A 12,275-nucleotide genomic window follows, 5' to 3' on the forward strand; every position below is an offset into this window, starting at 1 on the left:
TTATTTTTTGGCCGAAACGTTTAAGAGTTGTGGCAATTATTTTTCCTAATTATTATACATGTAGATATACATCATACATGTAGATATAGGAAGCACACATGATAAGACCTTGGTTATATTATTCTTGTATGCATTGCTGCAAGATAAAACAGAGCAAACATACAAACAACTGTTTACATTTCTTAAAATGTGGTCTGGCCAGAACGAACCTCTCGTGCTGAAAGTGAATTTTGAGCTTCCTGCAATCAATGCATTGCGTGCGATGTCTCCTAATTTACAGATTTCCGTTTGCCATTACAATTTCAACCAGAGCATCTGGTGGAAGGCTCGGAGTGTAAGTATCATCGAAGAATACGTTTACAGTGACGATGTACGCCATAATGTTCGTATGTATAGTGTATTAGCACTAAAAGCATCAAGCAGAATCGATGAAGGTTGGCTCATCGTCATGGAGAACTGTCCATCTGGCCAGAAAATCAAAGAGTTCAACGATTATTTCATTGAACAATGAATGGACAATCCAAACATTCAAAGAGGAATATGGAACTGCAATCGTCAAAGGCACAGAAGACACAACCCAGTGGAGAGTGAAAGGTTGGTATATACAATAAGTTAAACCGTAGCATACCTAAGAGATATCTTAAAGCCATTGTGAGTGTACTGAAAGCAGATGCGACGTTTATTTTTATGTTTTTGTGAGACATGACTTAAATTGCAATCCGGAAAAGCGTAGAGAAACAACTTACATCCTTGTTGACGAACGATTGCAATTAGTCCTGGAGAAGCTAGGAAATGGCGGAGACTTAAAAAAAGAAATGCTTGAGAAACTTGGGCCATCTCTAAAAGCTGGAATAATGAGCTATGAATTATACAAAATGGATTGACGATGTATAGAAGTATGAAGGTTCCATCTTAACGACATGTTATTCGCTGGGAAAATAACAAGGTGACAGTTCTTCTTACTAAAATGATTTGAAACTGTACAGCACAAAAAAATCAGAGTACAGATGAACGTTTTTTTTTTTTAATTTTTCAAGAAATAATAAAGAAAAAGGAAGTTTACAGTCATATGGATAGCCCAAGTGCTTTCTTTAAATATTTATTGTATCTAAACATTAGGTTACATAATGCCTGGAGTACATATAAAGCTATATGCACAAACGATCTAATCATTGTAGTACGTTCAATGTTCCCCTATTGGACATCCAACAAAAACCTTGTGCACGCGCGCTAAGGTACACACTAGACTAGTGGAGATGTCCAAAATGATTGTCGCATATCTATAACTGTCTTCTTGTAAGAATATAATTTGATAATGATTTTGCAGGGTATTTTTAATACTGATACTATGTGTATAATCGGGAAATGTATATTTGTGGTAAATTTCATAGGAAAAGAATTATAAATAAGGAAATTATAATGAGCAAAACAAAATGTTGCTAAATGAAAAAGAAAGTTTTATTTTCGTTTTATTGTTCTTATTTACTGCTCTTTTGACTTGAGATTTTCCACATACATATCTTTGCCGATTATACACATACTAACATTATAAGAAATACCGGGCGAATTCGTTATCAAATTATATTCCTACAACAAGATATTTACAGACATGCGACAATAATTTTGGACATGACTGTACATCTATTTACCCCCTCTCTTTTTTCTTTCTTCCTCTCTCTCTATATCTATCTATATAGATGAAAAATCTTGTCCCCCCAAGGAAAACCTGAAATGACGCCCCCTGTATTAGCCACTCGTATAGGTAATGGTACTAACTTTCCAACTGATGAAATTGATTATAAACACTTCAGATTGTAAAGAGTAGGAGAGGAAATATTGGAATTGGATAGGGCAAGAGCATGATAACAGCATCACATTAAACCAGAGAATTGGTTAGCTATCAACTAGCACTTTACATTAAGGCGGCAGACTACTAAATATTTTTGAAGAACTAATATTTTTTTAAAATTTTGCCCGTTTTTCGTAAGTGGAAAGAGGTAATAAAATGTAACTTACCACAATAATAGATAATGTTATTCTACACCCGAAAATACGAATTGGAAGAATTTTCAGTGTTGCCATCCATAGAAATTACAGTGTGACCAGAATTTGAATTACTGTACTCAAAAATCTAGGTTAAGGTAGCGACTAGAAAAATGAACTCAACGGTAATTAATGACCTATCATGCTGTCTATGTTCCTTGTTTACTACTTTTTAAATAATATTTCTATTTTGTTTTATAAAACTTACATAAATTATTACAAAATAAATAAGTTGCTACAAAATAAATAGAAATATTATTTAAAAAGTAGTAAACAAGGAACATAGACAGCATGATAAGTCATCAATTACCGTTGAGTTATTTTTCTAGTCGCTGCCTTTACCTAGATTTTTGGGTAATTCAAATTCTGGTCACACTGTAATTTCTATGGATGGCAACACTGAAAATTCTTCCGATTCGTATTTTCGGGTGTAGAATAACATTATCTATTATTGTGATAATTTAAATTTTATTACCTCTTTCAATTTGCGAAAAACGGGCAAAAGAAAAATTATTAGTTTTGAAAAATATTTAGTAGTTTGCCCCGTTAAAAATGTGTAACAAACTATATATTGATATTCCTACTATATATATATATATATATGTGTGTGTGTGTGTGTGTGTGTATGTATGTATGTATGTATGTATGTATGTATGTATGTATGTATGTATGTATGTATGTATGTATGTATGTATGTATGTATTATGTATGTGTGTATGTGTGTGCATCTACCACCATAACTCTGAAATAGATGGACTTATTTGAACCAAACTTCTTACACGTGGGATTTACAATATGGAAAAAGATACTGTGGAGTAAGACGCTCCTAGCTTTACTAGGAGTGGAGTTAAAAAGGAATGACATGTAAATATAATCGGAAGCGACAAATATTGATGTTGAATTGATAGTTCGGGATCACTGATATGAGCACTGACACTCTCGACACCGTTAAGTCCAAATTCAAGCCCCAGTGTGGGTCGGAAGTGGGTTGTCATGTAAAATTAATCTGAAAGACCTATATTAGTGTCAAATCCTTATTTTCGGAATCTTTAAAATGAATACTGACACACCCGATGCTGTGTTAAACCCATGATCAGCTCCCATCGGCATTAGATCGGAAGGAGTGAAAATAAAATATCAAAAATGACCGAGAATAGTGACGAATCCATAGTTTTCGAGGTCGGAAAAACGTCTGACCCGTTTCTAATAACTTTTAGAACATATTACTCGTATCTACTTCAATGTGTGTTTTTATCATGTCACTTCGATTAAAGCAAGTATTCTATGGGGCTAGGATGTTTCAAAATTTAAGCCAAAAGTAGAGTATCTTCATTGAAATACATATCCTAAGGTAGAAGAAGTTCAAATTTTTCCATACACCTATTCTAACGGGTGTTTCAGATAGTAGATTAATGTAATAAAATGCTCGAAAGTATGTAGTCCTATGTGCTTTCTGAAAGTTACAATACAAATCCTGTAATAATTCTTGATATATTCTAAATTTTCTTATGCCTAATGTGATGGTGGTAAGAACACCAATATCAGACGTTAGACCCCGAGCCAGAGCGTGGTGGGGAAAAAAATTGTCCCATCACGTTACGCGGGATAAATAGTAGAGTGTGTTTGAGAATATGGTTACTATTTAAACATACTGTGGTGTATAATTACAAAATTATTTGACAGTTTAAAATATATTCTTCATAGAGGAGTTCTACTGGAAAAAGTTTTTCTTTCATTACAGAAACAACGGAATTTGCTCTTACGAGTTTTCATGATCAAAACTTTGAGAAACGTAATATTATAATGCAATTTTAAATCTGACTTCATATGAACTTATGCTTCTTGAAACATATTCGGCTTGTGCAAAATATTCATAAACACTAATCTCATTTTCTTTTGAAAATGTAATTAATATAGACTGTTCATGTGGGAATAATAGAATAAATTTTGTAGACCTTTGGATGGGAATCATTGGATTTGAGTATCAATAACCAATACATTCGTGTTCACACATACAGTACTTTGATTTTTTTAAAAAAGAGAAATAACAACTAAGTTTTGATATAATAACGCAAGGAACCAAGACTTAGTTTATTTTAATGAAGAGTTATTTAAGATTAACACAACAAAGTTTTTACATCCGAAAAAGTAAAGCACGTCCTCAGATCTTGTCAACAGTGACATGAAACTAACTTTGTATATATTCATCGTTTCGAAAATTAACTAATGAGTGTACTGAGCTAGTACTCGTATACCAAATTGACGAGGTTTGAGCAAGAGAATACATTTTCTTGAATAATTACATGATAGTTGTTCTCAGAAGTATAAGATATTCTGTAAAGAAAAAAGTTTTCTTTCTTTGACGCTTTCAATTCTTATGTTAAAATATTGAATGTTTAAAATAATCTAAAAGAGTAGATTATAAGCATTTCGAGGCACATTGCAACCATTATTTGATCTTTAAAAATAAATAATTGTGTTACATAATAATATATTTATTTTGCAGCAGACAAGATATCAAAATGAGAATACTTGCGATTATTCTGACCGTTGGAGCATTGTTGACTATAGAAGAAACTGAATCTATGACCATTCGAGAATTCGCCTATCAATCTTATGATAACGATGGTAAGAGTCTTATAAAACTGGACATTAAAAATAAATAAATAAATAAAACTATTGCATAATCAGGAATGTACTTGTTTCACCATTATTACTTTACTTTTGTCACACACAATGAAATCCTATGTGTAATAATCACTAACTTTTTTGAGTCAAACTTTTTTCTTTTTAATCTATTTCTAGATTTAAAAAAAGTTATGATTCTTACAGAATACTAAACTTGAATTGAAATATGTTTCTAGTTTTTCCGCATTAGGAACAATTTAAGAGTAATCACATTTTAAATTTATTTCAACGTTTTGATAAAATGCTGGATACAGTATCCATGTAATAGTAATAGACTGACTGAAATTCAAGAAAAAAGCTTATAGCGTTAATACTTGATACGATGTTTACATAGATGTTAACTTTTAGTAGTCGTTCTAAAGAAATATTTACAATGGATAAAAAAATGTATAAACAGAAATTTGTCACCAGAAAGTTACATGTCTTATTTCTACTTTTCGTATTGATTGTCCACCAAGAATCAACTAACATAGTGGACACCCATTTCCATGCCCTTTCTACGTGTTAGTTATGTCCTTTCCGTGTTCGTCCGATACATCACTGCAACATTCTGAAAATAAGTTTAGATGTCACTACGAAATCTACTTTCAAGGACATGTTGCATCCTAAACCTTTAAAAGCTTTGACCATTGATTTAAAAATGTATTGTATTTGTAGTCTCTCCTACTTCAAAGGAAGTTACTTTCTATAAGCATACCCATGCTCGTTTTCTCTTGTTAGGCATACCTCAAAAACTTCAGTCTCGTTGATGTTGTCGAATCTAAAACCCATAAATACGCCATATTCAATTTTAGCAACTGATAGAAGAGAAAATTTGTCAGCAAGATATGAAAACATTCTGCCTGTTTTATTCAGAGCCTTTACAAATTGCGTAATTAGGCCCAGTTTGACGTGAAAAGAAGAGTATATCTTCACGAACAACCAGATTTTTCTGCTGTATATTTTTATACTTCTGACACTACTTATTTACAAACATACTGAATATAAACACCGATTTACAAACATATGAAAATAAATACTGAAAAAAGAATTAACAGAAATACTACAGATACTTACTTATACTCACTTTGTACTTCCGAATAATCCAAATAAATCTGTATAAGAGTCATAATGAAATATACGGGTATCAACAAAGTCGACTGCACCTATAATAAATAAAGTTAGTTGCTTTATGGTTAACAACACGCCGTTCTATGTTCGATTATACTTTTGGCGACAACTGCTTTAGTTACAATAACAAGTTTTACAAGTAGTAAGTCCGATTATCATATGCTAATATACCACTACGGAACTGTATATAAGAGATTGTTTTCTAGATCAATACTCATAACTAGACTCATAACTCGGATTTTTGCATATTTGCATGTTTTTTTCCTGATGAGATATTGATATGCTCTTTAAACAGAAATTAGTTGTAACTGTTTTGGGGTAAAATAGCAGAGTTTTATAGTGCATATATTTGCATATTTCGGAGGTTAGTGGATATTTATGTCGTTATTGCATATAAATGCATATTTAAAGGAACGACCAAATTAATAATTTTTAACGTCCAATAACTTTCCTCATAAATGGAATTTCAAATTTCTAATATAAATAGACTCAATACCTTCAAATGATTGATTGTTGTCAGTATAGAACATCTTCCAAGGTCATGTGAAAGGAGATTTAGAAAGGGTTGAATGATTCATCCTCTCTGATGCATAGCTGTCACCTTCTTGGAAGAAGACATAAATAACGGTGTCAAACCACCTACATTAAACTTGCATGTCATCCATCTTGGAAGTTAAAGTTGCTAGTGTTGTGTGTGTGTGGATTTGAAATTGTGTGGTCCTGTGGCAATATAAGAATACCGAAACAAAATTCTTCTTGAAGATATCTTCTGAAACAATGGATTGAAGTCGAGAGAAGTTTAAAAATCACGAAGAAAATATATTTTGCAAAGTGTATGCTAAACAAGTAATATTTTCAAAGTAGTTAGGCTTGTTTACAGAAGAGGGGATTTCCATTTTGTTCGATAGTAAAAGCTCAAACTTCAGCAACGTCCTATTTTGTGGCCTTCTTATATTTTCATAGCAGTTTTCATAGCAGAGTTACTATGAAACATTTTTTTTTTTTAATACTCGACAGAGTTCATCCCAAAGAAACTGTTAAAAATGTATTTAGGGAAGAAATGAACAACCCTTTTGAAAATGAGCTCTACAATTAATTAAAATATTTGCTTTACAAAATCTAAAACTTGTCGCAGCAGTTATTTTTTGAAATAAGAAGGTGGTTCCAGAGTTTTCCTGTAAGGAATTTATGAGAGTATTTAGATATAAACTTGTGTTGCTTTGATATGCACGTCAGTCTCTCAAAACGTAACTTTCCTATTAAGTCTTCTGTTATGTTTTCGATAAATTTACCTTCTTCCCATTCATGCTCCATTTCTCACTCAAATCAGTTTATTCCACTTAAAGTAGGCCCCCCTATCAATAATATACATGATAAATTATTGCTGTTTGAAACGGACAACGTTACGCTAGAAGAAAATATTCTAGTATTTACACATAATTGGATGCAGAAAGTAATTTCAAGTGGATTTATTTTCTTTTAGAACCTTAAACAAGAACATAAGGTTTTGAATACAGTTATACAGTAAATACTTCTTTTAAATACAGCTTTTAATACAGTAAAAATTGCCTTCAACAGGCCCCTTATTAAACAAAAATGCGAGCTCCGAAGTTAGAGTCGAGTAGTATCGATATACCCATTTAAAACTTTAGTCCAATAATTTCTTTCGGATCGAGGCTCAAGTTTCCCGCAGGAGCAATTCAAAAAAAAAAAAAATCACGAACGACAATCTTACCGAGCGAAGTAGCTCAATTGCTAGAGCGTTTGCCTCGCATTCGGGAGGTCATGGGTTCGATTCCCACAGCCGACCATCCTGACTGGGGTTTTCCTACCAGCCCTACCAGGCAAATCCCGAGATAGTACCTACTAAACAAGTCATGGCCGATACTTCCCCAAACCCTTTCCATTGCTATTATTGTCGTTAGTTATCCAGTATAAAATACCCTCTTAGCTGTATCTGGTGAGTATTAAATAAATAAAATAAAATAAAATAAAATAAATACACACCCTAAAAAAAAGTAGATAAAGACAAAAAAACGCCCTCCTCCTAAAAGTCTTTCCTAAAAGAAATAAAGTTGTAAACTAAAAAATGGGAGCTTTTCCACTTTTTAAATTCAAATTTTTAAGAGCTTTTAGAAATTAAAACCACAGAAGCAAATAAGAAAACCAACAAGTCTAGCTCTTCTAGGTAGATTACAATTTCCGTCATCGGACATTTTCTCAGATATTGAAAGGTATTCCATCACTGCTTATTAAATTATTAAACTTTGAGCACACTGTCAGACAAAATGATTTGAAAAGGACGCTGCCCGAGCTTATAAGCTGATGTACTATTCCAGCATTCACTTAATCTGTCAAAGAAAAGCTTGGATGTTTGGTAGCCAACTTCTAGACTTCCATTGATTTTAAATATTTTGGTATATGAGTGGACCATGGCTTAACAGGTTTTTTAATGCACTAGTTTTCTTGAGAGGATTCCCTAGAGGGAGAAAATGCTCTTAATAATAGCATACCAATGCTGACATATGGGGTATCATAACATTTAACGACAATAGGGTAATTTTGTTTATTAAAATTGGATAGCAACCAGTTTTTTTTAAACACATTAAAACTATATTTCTAGAATTTTAACGCTATTGATTATAATTGACTGGTATTATAATTATCCTTTAAATACACAACTACAAGATTATTAACTAAGAAAGTAATTACTAGGTGAAGGGGCGAAGTAGCGTAAGCCAAAAATCGTGATTTGAGTTATAAACATTATTCCTTATTCAATCTGCTCTATTAACCATAAATCATCTATACCTGAATTCCTTACATTTAACGGATACATGAACTTTCTGGAAATGATGTTATCTTAAAATGAGTAGCGCGCTATATCGATAAGCGTGAAAATTTAAATCGCCCTTCTGTAAAATAACAATCAAGGAACACCACGTAACTCTCTATCGACGGTTTGTGCAGACGAGTTCGAGCGGAGCGCATGTATCCTAATGAGGATACAAAATGTCTGCCAAAAATAGAGTATCTTATATGCTTTTATCATTATTTTACTTTCATTGAGATACTCATCCGAAGGGGAGAAAAGGAATTCAAATGATTCCTTTAAATCTATTCTCCCCGTGTGGAGTATGGACATTTCAGCTAGTAAATATTGTAATAAAATAATTCAAGCTCAATATGATATTGGATACATTTGTCTCCAATTATTGTTACTATTTATATCCAATTTCTGTAATAGTTGTCTTCAATCATGTAAAACTGCTGAATTTAATCTGTACAGCAGCAGATAAATGAGATTTGCCTCTTGTTCAAATTCGTTAAACTTAACACTTTAATGGCCGATTGATTAAGTGGCGTCTATAATAATTTTCGTTCACTCTGGTTTGCCTGAAAAACACTGACTTTATAAAACCGTTTCTCGTGGCATTCGAAAGTAAATAAATGTGTAAGAATAACAACTAATATATCGTATTTCCCCCTCTTTTGATCTTCTAGGAACGAAGAACACAACATGTGACAAGCTTAGTTGCCCTCAATCTGAAAGATGCAGAGTTGAGTCATTTCAAAATGAAACTGGATTCTACAGAAGAGCAAGATGTTCTATGAACAATGGTAAGCTATTGGGTCTTGTGCGTTGTATACAGCAAATGGATAAATAAATAAAATACGTAATTTAATATCGAGTTAAAGCAAGATTTCAGGTATAATACACTTACATTAATAAAAAAAAGTAATAAAAAAGTAAAAAAAAAAAAAGTAAAGGAATAATTTAAATAGATTACGAAGTTTGTGTGTGTTCTATTCAGATATTTCTCAATCCTCATTTTTCAATACAATGTTTTACCACTGATGTTTAAACTACCGGAAGAAATCTGAATAAGTTTCCACAATTGCTAGTAAAAGTCCAACTGACCAAAGCAATATATACTGTATATATACTGCTTTGGTCAGTTGGACTTTTATTAGTAATCTTGAATTTTCCACAGCTCCAATGAATAGTTTACAAGTTTCCACAAAAATGTTTCACTTTTAGCAATGAAAAAATGAAAGAGAATTACTCTATGGAAACGTTTTCTTTTTTTCTTCTGGCTTTAAATGGTTTCACTGATAATTCACAGAAGCTATATCTAAAAATCATAAATTAGATTCGAGGTTATGTTGATAGCGTACGAGAAACCCAAAAAACCCAAGTTCGAATCTCGGCGGGAGCTCATGTGGTTCGGATCCCACGTTAAGCTGTAGGTCTACATCGCATATAACTTCACTGCTCAATGAGATGCTGAACTGAAATCATATCAAATAATTTGGAGGATAATTGATTTTGCTACGATGTTGAAAAAAAATTTTTCCTGTTCAAGTTTATAAAAAAGAAAGAAAAGAAATGAAGAAAGGAAAATCTTCTTTGTTGCAAGCCACGAAGAACTATGGCAAGCCAGACGGTCATTTTCTTAAGTAATTTATGATCAGCACATTGGTTCCCTCCTCGGGCGTCGTTAGCGAGAGGGTCGGTGGGACACGTCCCTCCAGATTTTAGACAAATATATTTAAAGAAACTATACTACTTTGTATATATGGTTTTTGTCGAAAGAGGATTTTGATTCATCCGATTCCCCAGATTTAAAAAGAAATTTAAGATTTTAACGGATTTACATCTTTCAAGGATCATAGACATCGAGAAAATAATTTTTTGACGTGTCTGTATTTTTGTCCTGAGTACACTCATCTAGAGACCATACCGTTCAATGTATCTGAACAAAATTTTAGACTATTTGTATTTTTTTAAAAGAAATTTTCTTCCTTCCCCTAAAAATAAGGGTAGTTTACTGAAAGATGAAAATAAAGAATTGCAATTTTCTCAAAAATAACTCTAACGATGTTTATGTTTCATAAATCAATGTTTTACTAACAACTCCATATTGTGCTATAAGGAATTTCTCTGGGAAAAATCGAGACGGCGTGAGTTTCAATTTCGGATGATTTTCTCAAAAACAATTCAGACAATTTTGATTATATTTCATAGATAAATATTTTATCATTAACCCGACAATATGATACATAACTCTTTTGTTCTGAAAATATACACGAGGAGTAGCCTAGTTTATTCTAGGGTGAGTTTTCTCGGACTGTCCTATGAGCGACCGATTCGATCTGTTAACTGCCTCATGAGTCACCGATTCGTTCATACTAAGATAATGAAAGAAGATAAGGTTCTCTCTTCTTTAACTTGTTTCATGCTAATGTGATTTAGAACTTAACAAAATGTACTATGAAAAATTTCGCTTTACCAGAATTTAATACGTGAGTATGCTCTCATTACATTAACAATCTTCTATACGTTTTTCCTAATATTATATTTTTGAATTAATTTCTATGAATACATTGACTATATCAAGGGGAAAACTAATTAAATACCTAGAGTAGCTCCGCCTTTGTCTATGATTCCAATATAATTAAAAATTTCATGTTAAAATTATACGGAGCATAAGTTTAGATTGAATATGTTTATAGCATAAGAAAAAATCAGAAAGAGATAGGGGCGCCCCAAGAAAATATTCTAGGGAAGGGCATCTCCATGGTTGCTGTATCACGTCTGGTATATATGATATTTAATATATGTGGTTTGCTATATTACGTATACATTTTTGTGAGCCAGGGGGGGCAACCCCTGCCTTCCTATCGGGCGCCCATGGAAAGAGGATGTTCACCACTTGAGGATATCAAAGAAATCTAAAAACACGGTGTATTCGAAGAAATTATTACACAAGTTACAAATCTCTCGCAGGACTTAACAGTTCGTCTAGTTATAAGGTACTATTTCAGATTGCTACACGACAAGCTTTTATGTATAAGTCAAAACAAGGGAGGAAAGCAAATTAAACAATTAGTTTACGTTTTAGTAGCTTACAATAGGGAAGAAGGTAGTTTAAAGAGTTTGTTTAACTTTTGGATTGTTTAGAGTGAATTGCATTGTAATTGGTGGGATTGGTTGAGAATAGCCAATCAGATGTAAGGGATATCAAAAGCTGTCTTTTGTTATTGACTTTTTTTTTCATTTTATTCACGGCGAAACTGTTACACGTTTAAGTTTTTCAAAATAAAATATATTACTGGGCTTAGTGAGCAATTAAATTTGAATCAAATTAAGTACAGAAAACAGAGCTTTTGAAGAAAGGGGATATTACAACTGGATTTTCAATAATTACATAGGAAAATACTTTTCATGGAAATATCCCTGTTGTCTCGTTAAGTTATTTGATATGTTTTATGTCAAATCTAACTCAAAATTAAAATAAGTTTTATTTGGACTCACAGTAGAGGAAAAGTATATTTGACGAACAGTATCACTGGCACGTACATATTTCATACCAAGATTGTTCAGGCGCTAATAATGCCAGAGGCAAACATACTTTACGAGATGGAATCAT

At 32.4% G+C, this 12,275-nt stretch overlaps 1 long non-coding RNA gene across 3 annotated transcripts in view; it reads left to right on the top strand.

Annotated features, from left to right (window-relative positions):
- LOC145694798 (uncharacterized) overlaps positions 1 to 12,275 on the top strand; it is a 72,512-nt gene that overhangs the window by 59,167 nt on the left and 1,070 nt on the right. For all 3 annotated transcript variants that reach the window (XR_014133046.1, XR_014133047.1, XR_014133048.1), the window contains 2 exons: positions 4,550 to 4,671; positions 9,346 to 9,462. This is a non-coding gene — a long non-coding RNA (uncharacterized LOC145694798). The remainder of the gene's footprint in view (positions 1 to 4,549; positions 4,672 to 9,345; positions 9,463 to 12,275) is intronic.

The sequence above is a fragment of the Thermobia domestica genome, chromosome 9 (genome assembly GCF_964235325.1).
Source record: "Thermobia domestica chromosome 9, izTheDome1.hap1.1, whole genome shotgun sequence".
NCBI classification, from domain to species: Eukaryota; Metazoa; Arthropoda; class Insecta; order Zygentoma; family Lepismatidae; genus Thermobia; species Thermobia domestica.